This window comes from Vulpes lagopus, chromosome 12, assembly GCF_018345385.1.
Source record: "Vulpes lagopus strain Blue_001 chromosome 12, ASM1834538v1, whole genome shotgun sequence".
In the NCBI taxonomy this organism is placed as follows: domain Eukaryota; kingdom Metazoa; phylum Chordata; class Mammalia; order Carnivora; family Canidae; genus Vulpes; species Vulpes lagopus.
Genome location: NC_054835.1, coordinates 70991180 through 71005638, shown reverse-complemented (window position 1 = coordinate 71005638; position 14459 = coordinate 70991180). Strand labels below are relative to the sequence as shown.

The 14459-nt window shown below is 40.7% G+C and overlaps 1 pseudogene; it reads right to left on the bottom strand.

Moving 5' to 3' along the window:
* Positions 1 to 12015: 12015 nt before the first annotated feature.
* Positions 12016 to 12472, bottom strand: LOC121473482 (annotated as a pseudogene).
* Between the last annotated feature and the right edge of the window lie 1987 nt (positions 12473 to 14459).

Below are 14459 nucleotides of genomic sequence, written 5' to 3'. Positions count from 1 at the left end.
TGTAGTCAAACTCAGTTCTCTTCTTCCTTAGAAAAGCACCAAGTAGGGGCACCTGGCTGGCTCAGTCAGAGAAGCATGTGACTCTTGACATTGGGGTCTCAAGTTTGAACCCCACACTGGATGTAGAGATTTCTTAAATAAATAAACTTAAAAAAATAAAAGAGAAGCATCAACTAATCTAAGACAGAAAACTTCCAAGCCATCCAGGGCAATTCCTAGAGTGCCAATGACTACTGTGAGAAAGGGAGATGGGGAGCGGCAGTCATTTCTGTTCCCTTTCTCCAGTCTTCCCAGATCCAGAATCAAATTCTATTCTTGCAGAGGCACAGTAGGTCAAAGGCAGAACCGCAAAGGCCACAATCTGCATCCCAGGTTTTTCTATTCTGTCTCCTTTCTGTACTCCTGGAGCCTCTTTCTCGATCTCTAGGTACCTGTTATTCTCTTCTTCTCCACCTTACTACCTCTTACTTAAAAATTTCCTCAACTCTTTTGGTCACTCTAAGCATTGATAGCAATTCAAAGTATTATATTTCCCAAATGTGTCTCCATTTTAGCAGGGATGAAAATCTCAAATTAAAGCAACAGAGCACTGACCACTGAATAGAAGGCATCACCCAACAGGAGCAGATGGGAAGGAAGGGGGCTGCATGAATCCCTAAAATCACACCATGTAGACAAAGGTATAATCCACCTGCACTAAACCAGCCCTGTCTTCAGGCTTTGGGGCAAAAATGACTTCTTTCCTACTGGAATCTCCAAGGTGACTTTATTTTCTCATCAGATCATTGATCAGAAGGTCCAGGCAATTATCCACTGCTGTTTTTTCTTTGTAATCATAAGATTTCCTCAGGCTCATCTGCTCTCTCAGTTACCTTCACATCTCTTTCAGACCATGGGATGTTTGACTCTTGTTCAACTGACTCTATGGCTCTGGGAATGTCAGTGGGACCATCTCATTGCACCTTCAAGTCATTTATACTCTGTGCCCATTGCATGCTGGGTGCAGGCAGGTCCTATGATACTGGTGTTTAGGGACAAGTTTCCTCTCCTTTGGTAGACCTCTACCAAGATGGAGGTTCCATCATTTCTCCTCACTCCATCCTCAGACTTGGTCCAGAGCAGGACATTCATCAGATTTGTTCTTGATCTTCACTTTTGCTCCAAAGATCTTCACCAACTTTAGAGTGAGAAAAACCCAGTCTTTTACAAGCATGCATTCTCTCAAATTTATTGATGAGAAATACTTATTGCCCTAAATTCTTTGAGATTTTAGCCCTTGGTACTCAAAATCCAGATACTGATGCTCCAAGGAAAGGCTTTGGGGACTAAACATATTTTCTCTCCAGCTACGTCCTCTAGCACGAGTTTCATAGTCTATTTTTAAACTGAAAAGCTAGGAATCAATTCTGTCTTTTCATGTCTGCATTTCTACTCTACAAAGCCTATGTTGAGGGCACTGAATACAGAATATTCTCACTACTGCCCAAATGAGAGATGGGTGGAGGTGACAGGACATCCTAGAAACAGAAAATTCCAGATAATCACAGTGAAATACACTAATACCTCCGCTAGAAGAGCTAAAATTAAAAAGACTGACAATACTAAGTTGCTGAGGTAGCCATCAGATGGATAGATGATTATCCATCTGTCTATACTGCCTTCAGGAGTATAAATTGGAAACCTGCTTACTTTCTACTAGATCTGAAATAGGTATATTTCATGAACCAGCAATTCCACTCTTGGGTCTGTATCAACTGAGTCTTTAGATTCACCAAAAGATAGTGCAAGAGTTTTCACAGTAGTATTATTCATAATAGTTAATACAACAATAGCAACAACAAAACCCCCTGGAAAAATCCTGATGCCTATCAACAGAAGAACTGATAAATTATGGTAGTCTCATAGTGGAATACTACTCAGCAATTAAATTTACATCTGTATGTAATAACATAAATAAAACTTAAAGATAATAGTGTTAAAAAAAGGAGTCAGACATAAAAAGATATTATTGTATATGATTCCATTTATATGAAGTTCAAAAGCAGGCAAAACGAATCTGTGGCAACAATTAATGACCTTTACGGGTCATTACCTGTTAGAGGGGGCATAAGAGAGTTTGTATTCGTTCTGGATAGTGGTGCTGCTGTAGTGCACATACTAAAATCCATTGAGCTGCACACTTTAAGATTTGTGCACTTTCCTATCTGCAAGTTATACCTTGATATCAAAGGAAAAAAATATATAATTTAATATATGTGAGATAATAAAAAAATATACTGGTGTCTGCCCTGGCTCCAGGCACAGTGCTCCCCAAACCTTTGCATTTTCCTAAGTGAAAAGAGTGTCTTTTTTCTAATGAGGCGATTCTGAATGTGCTCCAGGATGGCTCCTGGATGGGGGCTGATGGTTCAAAAAATCAAACCACAATTAGAAACTTGAAATTTTCAGCTCCAGTCCCCATTATTTTAAGAAAGGAAAAGGGTTGAAAATGGAATTAATGATCAATCATGCCTACACAATGAGGCCTCTATAAAAATCCCAAGAGCACAGAATTTGATGAGCTTCCAGGTTGGTGAACACATCCAGACATAGGAAGGCTGATGCACTCCAACTCCACAGGGACAGAAGCTCCTGGATTCGGACCCTCCTAGACCTCGCCCTATGTATCTCTTCATCTGCCTATTCATCTGTATCCTTTATCATATCCTTTAATAAACTGATGAACCTAAGTAAATGTATCCCTGAGTTCTGTGAGCTGTTCTAGCAAATCAATTGAACCTGAGGAAGGGGTTGTGGAACCTTCTATTTGTAGCCAAATCAGGCAGACATTATAGAGCAACTACTACTTGGGTTGTAGGGGACCTACTACTTGTGTTTGGCATCTGGAGCAGGGAGGGAGCAGTCTTATAGGACTGAGCCCATAACCTTTGGGATCTGACACTAACTCCAGGTAGATACAGTTAGAATTGAATTAGATTGTAGGGGTCAGGGCAGCCCGGGTAGCTCAGCGGTTTAGCACTGCCTTCAGCCCAGGGCATGATCCTGGAGGCCCGGGATTGAGTCCCACGTCGGGCTCCCTGTATGGAGCCTGCTTCTGCCTCTCTCTCTCTCTCTCTCTCTCTCTAATAAATAAATAAATAAAAATATTTAAAAAAAAAAAAAAAGATTGTAGGGGTCAAGGTGCCTGACTGACTCAGTCAGTAGAACCTGCAACTCTTTATCTCGGGGAGGGTGTGAGTTCAAGCCCCATGTTGGGTGTAGAGATTACTTAAAATTTATTTTAAAGAAATCTTTAAAAAATGAATTGTAAGGAACTCCACTCTGTTACAGAGAATTGCTTGGTGTAGGGATAAACCTACACATTTGGTGACCAGAGGTGAATTATTTTATAGTAGTAGTAAAGGAGACACATAGGAGGGGAAGATTGAGTTTTTCCAGTTCATTAAAATATGATCCTGCCTTACAGTCTATGTTGTCAGTGCTCAAAGAGTTGTATATGGATGTAATGGACGTGGAGGAGGAAGGACAAAACCTGCCTTGGGGAGTCAGGGAAGGCTTTCACAGAGAAGGGAATGCTTGAAGCAGGACTTGAGGGGCTTATAGGCATTGCCAGCTAGACGTAAGGGTAGAGCAGAGAAACAGAGCATAGAAAGGCAGGGAGGCCTAGCATATTTGAAGATTACAAAGTTTGTTATTTCTAGAGCATAAAATGCAACAACAAAGGATTTTTTAAAAGTATGAAATTGGTGTAGGATAAGACTATTTACATAGAAAGGGAGCCAATTCTATTGTTCTGGATGTGAATCCACTGAAGGTGAACAAAGGATTGATGTATATAGAGCTGCTTTGGGGGCATTGTGGTGGATGGGTGGCCAGGAAATGTGTCTGGAGTCAGAGAGACCAGTAAAGGAGGCTGGTGTCTTGTCCATAAAAGAAATGATGAAAACTTGAAAAAAAGAAGGCAACAACGGTAGGAATGGAGAAGCAAATGTGGATATGAGAAAGATATCAGGGGCTAATGGCCAGGACTTGACAAAGGGCCAAGGAAGGACCCATACCAACAGGACTTAGGAGGTCTCTGGTCAAAGAGAAGCCTACAAAAAGACTGAGAAGTTACTAGAGAGGAAAAGAATCGAAGTGAGCAGAGACAGGAAGGGGGGTAGGGGAGACATGAAAGAGACACATGGGGACATGAAGGAGATACATTCCCACTATGGAGGGGTTCATAATCCACTAAGCCAGTTAGATCAGGATGAAAATACACCTCAAATTACAAGAAGGGTATAGTTTGAGCCGAAGAGAAGATCTGGGGGTTTCTTTCTGGTTTTTCCACTTTTGCACAATTCTTCTTCCAAAGGCTTGAATTCTCTTTCTATAAAACAGGCAACTATGAGATTATCTTATTATAGGTAATAATATAATTATATGTAATATAATTAGCAGAGTTGTTTTCTTAGTTGAATGAAGTTATGTCTGTAGGATTCTTTGAAGTCCTAGGGAAACAGGGCATTCTTATTTTCTTTCTCCTCATTTTTCCATCATCTATAAATTTTTTTAAAAAGATCTTACTTATTTGAGAGAAAATGAGAGGGCACTTCTCTCAGGAGGGAATGGCAGAGGGAGAGGGAGAAGCAGGCTGAGGCTGCCCTCTGAGTGGCCAGTCCGACTTGGGGCTTGATCCCATGACTCTGGGACCATGACCTGAGCTGAAGGCTGCCACTTAATGGACTGACCCACCCAGGGGCCCTTCTATCATCTGTAAAATTAATAGCTTTCAACATTTGTTAATTTCACTCTGGTCTGAAAAATAAAACTAGATTTAAAATTTCTTGACCTCTAGATATGGCCTCTGAGAAACTTGTTTCAAATGACCACTAACATTCAGCCACTCATATCCAATGTGTTTAAATTATTTTTCACATATTGGAAGAGACAATCAAATTTTCACAAATATGAATCATACGCCCACATTTTAAATATGAGAAATCCGCACTACTCTTTGAATATTTGTTTTTTTGAGCCCTGAAGCTTCTAGAACTCACCTATTTTTAGAAAATATTGCCGTGTGTTCAAAACGCTTTTATTGGTACTGATAAAATATTTAGTAATATCATTTGCCTGAGCTTATTAAATAATTTAGCAAGTCCACCTAAAGAAATCTGGACATTGTCCTAAGGCCTATAGTACAAAACTGACCACCTTTTGAGGAAAATTCTGAGAAGTACTCAGGAACCAGAGAAAAACACATGTGAATACCGCTTCTTCCGCCTAATTTTCCACCCAAGTTTAGGACGATGTAAGGAGATATTTATAAAACACTTATTATCATAGCACATTGTCCATTTATTTTTCTATATCAGCTTACATCATTTCTGTTATTCAGAGGTGCATTTAGTTTTTCAGTGCATTGTATTATTTATAAATGGTGATTTTTGCAATGGCATCATCACCTACGTTTATGACCACTTGTCGATAAGAAATTGCTATTAGGTCTCTCTCCGCAGAGATGTCATTATCATTATTTATGTTTGGAATAATGCAGGGACACAACAGTTCTTTTTTTTTTTTTTAAGATTTTATTTATTTATTCATGAGAGACACACAGATAGAGGCAGGCAGAGACATAGGCAGAGGGAGAAGCAGGCTCCATGCAGGGAGCCTGATGCGGGACTCGATCCCTGGTCTCCAGGATCACACCCTGGGCCGGAGGCAGCCGCTCAACCACTGAGTCACCCAGGTGTCCCACAACAGCTCTTGTTAAGTGGTGCTGAAGTTATGAAAACAAATCCTACCAACCTAGAGATAAGGGGATGGAATTAGCCTCATCTTCTCCGAGAGATTTATTTGGTGACCAGTTTAATGTGCCAGAGGAGATAAGATGTTGGAATATACTTTGTGAATTTATAGAATGTTCTATAATTGCTGTGGCAGTGGTAAGGAAGCTAGAATTGAGTTTTTACCCTGTTTTTAATGTTTTGAAGAGTACCTATTGCACAGTAAGCACTCACTGAATATTTGTTGAACGAATGGATGATTGAATAAATAGAAATTGTCTTTCTAAGACCTTGTGAATTGTGGGGTAAGAGTAGAAGGCCATTATGAAAACTAAGATTAGTCAACTGTGGATTGACGAGAGGTTGCTAACTGGCAGAAAACAATTTATCAGCCTGTACCCTTGCTATTGTTTTTGGGGAATTGGGAATTGGTTATTTGGGTAAGTGGTGATCAAATACTATCTGCTCGTTCTATGTTGCAAGAATATATTTGAGGTAAGATAGCACCTGATAAAACTATTGCCTCAGTAATGATTCCCTTAGGCAGTGGTCAAGATGTACTTCTACTAAACGCCAGGTTGTAAGGTCAGATTAGAGCAATCTAGTTGTACAATACATTCTGTTCTACTATGTTAACATCTCATTTCATGCCTACATCTCTAGCTTAATATTTTCAAATTTCATACATGTGTGCTTCTCTTTCTTTTTTTATACTTGTAAAACTTAATGTAAGGCATGCTTTTTCTTTCTTTTTTTTTTTTTTAATTTATTTATCTATGATAGTCACAGAGAGAGAGAGACAGAGACACAGGCAGAGGGAGAAGCAGGCTCCATGCACCGGGAGCCCGACGTGGGATTCGATCCCGGGTCTCCAGGATCGCGCCCTGGGCCAAAGGCAGGCGCCAAACCGCTGCGCCACCCAGGGATCCCAAGGCATGCTTTTTCATAAGCAGGTTTAATTAAATTCATTTGCTGTAATAGAGAAAGGCCCTGACCCTTGGAGTTAATCATGGAAGGAGGGGAGAGAGCTCCCTGTACCCTGATTTCAGGCCCAAACTGTTCTGTGAAGGCTATGAGCTACACCCACAATGTCTAGGGGGATAAGAGGATAATGGTACTTTGGACTTGAGCCTTATAAACTAAGCCTAACATATCTGAAATATCAAAAGAAAGACAAATACAATTTTATATCTTTAAGCAGATAAAAGATGAGGGGTAGAGAATTCTCCTTAAGGGTAAACTATTCTTTTATTTCCTCTGAATTTCATGTAGAACAACAGGCTATGTTTCCATTATTTAGAGTTGCATAGCAATGCACTCTAAAACAAAGTGGTTTGGAGACTCTCAAGCAGCTGCAGTTGGGTAGTGACCTGGCTGGAACCTTCAAGAAGGTGTCATTCATATATCTGGAGCTGCAGCAGATTTGACTAGAAGGCTGGGACCTCTATGTACATGGCCTCTCCTTCTATGTGGTCTCTTCAGTAGTGTAGCCTGACTTCTTATGTGGTAGCTCAGAGCTCCCAAAAGTGCAACCTAGATCTGACACAAGGCCACTTCTGGCACATTCTTTTTTTTTTTTTTTTTTAAAGACTTATTTATTTATTTATTTATGATGGACAGAGAGAGAGAGAGAGGCAGAGACACAGGAGGAGGGAGAAGCAGGCTCCATGCCGGGAGCCCGACCTGGGACTCGATCCCGGGACTCTAGGATCGCGCCCTGGGCCAAAGGCAGGAGCTAAACCGCTGAGCCACCCAGGGATCCCCTACTTCTGGCACATTCTATTGGACACGTGAGTCACAGGGCTAGCTCAGATTTCTTGTTAGAGAGGACTATACAAGTATTTAATGCCAGAAGGCGTGGTTCTTTGGGGGCTATCTTTAGAGACTGGCTACCACGTCATCTTCTAGAATGGATGGACTTTATATGTGTGTCTCCAAGGAGCTAAACTGTCCTGAATGATAATGTGTAAGAGATAGTATATTACTTTTAATTTCTGGTAAAGGGATGCACATGTATTGGTGTGCAAATAGACAAGAGATTAGGACACAAGACTCTGAAAATAGCTGGACAGTTGTTCTCTTGAATGAAAGGAGATTATAAAAAACAAACTGGATTGGGTTTGCTATGCCTGACCTGGCGCTAGCCTGTGATCCTAAAGAATATTGAATTGTTTCCACCTCGTGAGAAACTGTTTACCCAGTTGGGGCAAGTTTAGCCCTGTTGGTTGGGAATGAGATATTCCTGCTGTCAATTATTCTGGGAAAAGTTAGGTCTTGGAACAAAAGACTAGGCTGCTGAAAGGGGGCTTTATACAGGTGTGAGTGGGGGAATTCCTTCCTCTACTCGAACCTGAATTCTTGGCAAAGAAGATATACACTTGGCAAAGAAGACTCACTCATGAGGTCAGGAAAGAAGTAAAGGTCAGTGACCTCACTACGTGATTGTAGGCTAGGGTTTAAGCAAAGCTGTGCTCCACAAGGGAGTTATGTGGAAGGTTCAAGGCCTGTGAAGATTCTTGGCCTATGTTATAATTCCTTCGTGTTAACCACCAGCTCCCAGAAAATCTTTGTTAAACATCACAGCCTGGTTTCAGCTAGTACTCTGTAGAAACAAGGGAGGGGGCTGTGCCAGATTAGGATGAAGCAGTATAAGAGAAAGCAGTAGCAACCAGAGGGAGAACACTTAGGAACCTCTGGGAGGAAGGATTTGGCACACCAACTGGTGGCCCAAGATGGCTCAGAGATGGCCTGATCATTACTAAGGAGGTATGGGCCAACTGGATGGATTTTGGAAGCAAGTAAATTTTTCTAGCAATTTCTGTGATACTTGGTGTGTACTAACACTAGGTTTCCTGAAAGCAAACTAAATGAGGGCTTAAGTTGATTTAATTAGGCAACAAGAAGAAAAAGCAACACTATTTGTAGTCCCTGTTGGGAAAGGCCTAGCCTTTGCATTTAGTTTACAGGATATGTAAGACCTATGTCTCTCTGTCTGTCTACCTATCACATGTGTGTAAAGGGATTTAAAAAGTCCTTTAATATTTACCTATAGTAATCATTCTTTGGCATGATTTTTTTTTCCAAGTAACCTATGCCCAACATGGGGCTTGAACTCATGGCCCCCAAGATCAAGAGTTACATGCTCTACTGACTGAGCCAACCAGATGAACAAGGCATGATTCTTTTTTTTTTTTTTTCCATTACGATTCTTTCAAATTAAATTCCCCATGCAACAATTTGACAGCTAAGAGAGATTTTGGCACAATCTTTCTTTTTTTTTTTTAACTTTGAGCTTCATGAAGACATATCTATTGAAAGCTGTCATTAGAATCAGCCCTTAAGCTGACCAAAAACCGTAACAGATCACTTTGGATTTCTGGAGATAAACTCACCTAGCGCCAAATAATCCTCTCCAGTCATGCTCTGGTCACAAGAAAACCCTCCCCTGTTTGCATTTTCTATTATCCTTTCTGGCTTCTACTAGTACTGTACATAGATGAATGCATGAGCTTTGTCTCCGGGCTGGCACTGACATCTGAGCTTTGCCACTTCATTTCATCCTATCATCTCCCCATATTTTTCTTGAGCTGTAGCATTGTTTGCTTTATGTTCTGGTTTCATAGAGGCAGTTGCTTCATTATGTTTTAGAGATTCATGATAGAATACTTGATCACAATTATTATCTGCTTATAGACACATTATTCCCTTGCATATTCTTTGTCTACCATTTGGTTTCTTGCACTTTTCCACTTTTTTTTTTTCCTTAGAGGATCTTTGTACAGTTCCTTGCACTGGTTTCTATTCTTCAGCATTGCAGGAAATGAGTTTTTTCTTGAGCTCTTTAGAGAAAGTTTGTAAGGGGAAGTGTCAGGCTACTTGAAATTTTTCTTGATTTTTTAAGATTTATTTATTTATTTTAGAGGGAGGGGAGAGGCAGAGGGAGATGGGGAGAGAATCTTAAGCAGACTCTGTGCTGAGCTTGGAGCTCCCAGTCTCATGATCCTGAGATCACAACCTGGGCTGGAACCAAGAGTCCGATGTTTAACTGACTGTGCCAGCCAGGCACCCCTGATTTGGGGTTTTGAGTTTGTTGAGTTTATTTCTCCCTAACCAATCAAGATAAACAGCAGTGAAGTTTTTACAACCAAGGACTCTTTTGTGCTACTGCAGATACAGTTTCTTGCAAACATGGCCAGTCTCTGGTTCCTAGGAAGACTCATCTCTGTCTTTTAACACCAAATAGGATCTAGGGAAGCTGTTGGTACCAGCGAATGCACACTTGCCCCAATATTGTGAATGAGGGGAGTTAGGTTTTGCCCCTCGATTTCAGGGGTTACACCCAGCTCTTTCTGAGATACATAGCTACTGCGTCCCCTGGCTGTAGGGTTTTTTTTCTGCTTGCTTCCACATGCCCCCTTAAGTAATCTTTACTGCTTTGGGCAGTCCTTCCAATAAAGTGGAAACCTGGGGTTTCAGCTATCTCCTACTTTCTAGGAATAAGAATTTGTGTCTTTGTTTTTCTGTCTTTTTGTTGCTTTTGGCTGATATCAGTGAAGAGAAGAGAAATGCTTTATATCACCATGTTCGAACCAGAAATAGAAACTCATAGGCTTTCAAGTCAGACAGAATTGGATTTGAATCTTGGCTCCACTACTCACTGTGTGACCTTGGCAAGCTATTTAACCGTTTTGTTCTTCAATTTCCTTATCTTTAAAATGGCCATCTCTATAAGGGCTGTTAAGAGAGTTAAATGAGGTGATGCTTTTAAAGTTCCCAGGACAACACTTGACACCTAGTAGGTACTCAATAAAGAGGAGTTATGACTATTAGTGTCATGGCCACCAACTGGCTCTGTTGAACATCTAGCCTGCTGTTCTTTGGGAAAAAATATTCTTCTAAATTAAAATAGTCACCTTGAAGAGATCAGGGTTTCCAAAAATGTGTTCAACAGGGCACATATAAGAAATGGTTCCCAGGTATGACTCAACAACAAAGGGGGGGGGGGCGGTGGATTTCATGGCCTAAGGGACACCATGTACTGTAATCCACCCCTTTCAGGAATCACAAGGCACATAAATCCATGATGGTGTTGCAATAGGTCCCATCATGGAGGAATGCAATACACATTATCATAGAGCACAGAGAGTGTTCTGACACATTTATGGGAGAGAGTCTCTCCCACACATTCAGGTAAGTGTCTCAAAGGACGATGAAAGAACTGACAACTCTCCTCCCACAGAGAGAAACTGCAGAACTTTACCATTAAGTCTGGGAGTCCTTCTGGGATAGCAAAGGACACTGCTCTTCAGAAATACTCTGATTTCTTATTTTGGTAAGCATAGCACTTACACATGCTGGGCACTACTCTAAGTGCCTTCACATATACTAACTCACTGAGTCTATAACTGTTTGAAGAGTTTATTTATTCCCCTTGAAAAAAGAAGAAAGAATTCTTTCCCAAAGAATAAAGAAAGCGTTCCCTTCCCTGATAAGAAGGATCTAGATGGAAAAAGTCCTTGAAAGAGGAATGTTGCCTTCCTAGTGTGGGTGTAAAGGTTACTGGCTTAATTTACGTATTCACTGGTAAAGGAACCAGCGTGTAATGCAACTCACATTGGTGGAATATTGAAAGAGAAAATCATGTAAGGACAAACTTGGTCCCACTGATTCTTGGGACCTAGGCCTCAGCTATCTACTGCTCATGCCTTTCAGGTTTTGCAAGTGGTCCCAACACCCGGGAAAGAGAAGGAAAGGAAGCAGGATTGAACAAAGGGAGAAGCTGAGTTGTGATGTAGACTCAGCAAAAGGCTTCAAACCAATCCCACAGGGAGATGTAGATAGGAAATAGTTCGCAGAGTTGCCCCAAATTGAAGTGAGAGGTTGGGCCTTTACTTGGGTCGCATTCAATGACTTTTGATTAGTCATTGAATGTGGGTTATCCTTTAAAGAAGCTGATTTTGGGAAAGGCAGTTTTTATCATCAAAGGCAGTCCCCAGAGAGGGCTGACACTTGAGCGCTGTCTTCTTGCCACATTTCCAGGAGCTGGGAGAAAAAGTCCTTCATTCCAGGCGAGGACACACGTGGTACATTTCCAGGCAGAAAGTTTTGGGTTTTTTTTTTTTTTTTTTTTTTTTCCAGATAGGAAGTTTTAATGCACAGACTGTGGAGAGGTGAACTCCATAATCCAGGAGTGAGCTCCCTCCCAAGTGGTACCAAAGGGGACTGATGCTTTGCCCGCCTCTTATTCATAGATCCAGTCAAAAGCACAAGACTTGCAGTCAACCAATTCTTTAGACTTAAACCATAGGCTGATTTTTTCTCTCAGCACTTTTTACTGAATCACTGCCGTTATTAATGTTCCTGCTAACTTGAATGCAGAAGTCCCCATGAATGGTGCATGGGTTAGAATCTGCTGGATTGATCTCCCCAAGCATCACTTACCCCATTTCCATCACGTTTAGCCCTCTCAGACCATGGTCACCACCAGTTCTGAGTTCATGTACTTCACTAGCCCTGGGAAGAATGGACACAGTCTTTCAGGCCATTGTAGTGCTGCTTCAAGAGTTCCTCAGAGACCTGAAGGAGCTTCATGGCCACAAAGTGGAGTATCTTCTGCTTGAAAGCTTTACAATCTCACCCACCAATCCATACTGCATGCACATTGGCTTGATCGCAATGAAGGTGTGCTCCATGTCAGCTATGGTTGAAGCAGGCAGGGATGGAACTGGCTCAAGAGGAGGCAAAAGTATTTAATTTTGATGAGGTCCAATGGATTTATCTTTTTATTTTGTCATTTGTGTTTTTGGTATATATATATATATATATATATATATATATATATATATATATAATCATTGCCAAATCCAAGGTGTGTGTGTGTGTGTGTGTGTGTGTGTGTGTGTATGAAATCATTACCAAATCCAAGGTTGTGAAGCTACACACCAGTTTTCTTCTAAAAGTTTTATAATTTTGACTCTTACATTTAGGGTCTTTGAATCAACTTTGAATTAATATTTGTACATGGGTATGAGATTGAAGTTCAACTTAATTCTTTAGTATGGGAATATCCATTTGTCCCAGAATGATCTGGTGAATTTTATTATCATTGATTGTCTTGGCACTCTTGTTGAAAATCAGTTGACCATAAATGTAAGCATTTTTTGTTGGACTCTTTAGTCAGTTTCATCAAACTATATATCATTCTTATGTACTGTCAATATTACTGAAGCTTTGTAGTAGGGTTTTTTTTTAAGTGGCATTAAAAAAATTTTGATTTATTAGTCATGAGACAGACAGTGAGAGGAGAGAGAGAGGCAGAGAGGCAGGGAGAAAGAAGACTCACTCATGAGGTCAGGAAAGAAGTAAAGGTCAGTGACCTCACTACGTGATTGTAGGCTAGGGTTTAAGCAAAGCTGTGCTCCACAAGGGAGTTATGTGGAAGGTTCAAGGCTGTGAAGATTCTTGGCCTATGTTATAATTCCTTCGTGTTAACCACCAGCTCCCAGAAAATCTTTGTTAAACATCACAGCCTGGTTTCAGCTAGTACTCTGTAGAAACAAGGGAGGGGGCTGTGCCAGATTAGGATGAAGCAGTATAAGAGAAAGCAGTAGCAACCAGAGGGAGAACACTTAGGAACCTCTGGGAGGAAGGATTTGGCACACCAACTGGTGGCCCAAGATGGCTCAGAGATGGCCTGATCATTACTAAGGAGGTATGGGCCAACTGGATGGATTTTGGAAGCAAGTAAATTTTTCTAGCAATTTCTGTGATACTTGGTGTGTACTAACACTAGGTTTCCTGAAAGCAAACTAAATGAGGGCTTAAGTTGATTTAATTAGGCAACAAGAAGAAAAAGCAACACTATTTGTAGTCCCTGTTGGGAAAGGCCTAGCCTTTGCATTTAGTTTACAGGATATGTAAGACCTATGTCTCTCTGTCTGTCTACCTATCACATGTGTGTAAAGGGATTTAAAAAGTCCTTTAATATTTACCTATAGTAATCATTCTTTGGCATGATTTTTTTTCCAAGTAACCTATGCCCAACATGGGGCTTGAACTCATGGCCCCCAAGATCAAGAGTTACATGCTCTACTGACTGAGCCAACCAGATGAACTAGGCATGATTCTTTTTTTTTTTTTTTCCATTACGATTCTTTCAAATTAAATTCCCCATGCAACAATTTGACAGCTAAGAGAGATTTTGGCACAATCTTTCTTTTTTTTTTTTAACTTTGAGCTTCATGAAGACATATCTATTGAAAGCTGTCATTAGAATCAGCCCTTAAGCTGACCAAAAACCGTAACAGATCACTTTGGATTTCTGGAGATAAACTCACCTAGCGCCAAATAATCCTCTCCAGTCATGCTCTGGTCACAAGAAAACCCTCCCCTGTTTGCATTTTCTATTATCCTTTCTGGCTTCTACTAGTACTGTACATAGATGAATGCATGAGCTTTGTCTCCGGGCTGGCACTGACATCTGAGCTTTGCCACTTCATTTCATCCTATCATCTCCCCATATTTTTCTTGAGCTGTAGCATTGTTTGCTTTATGTTCTGGTTTCATAGAGGCAGTTGCTTCATTATGTTTTAGAGATTCATGATAGAATACTTGATCACAATTATTATCTGCTTATAGACACATTATTCCCTTGCATATTCTTTGTCTACCATTTGGTTTCTTGCA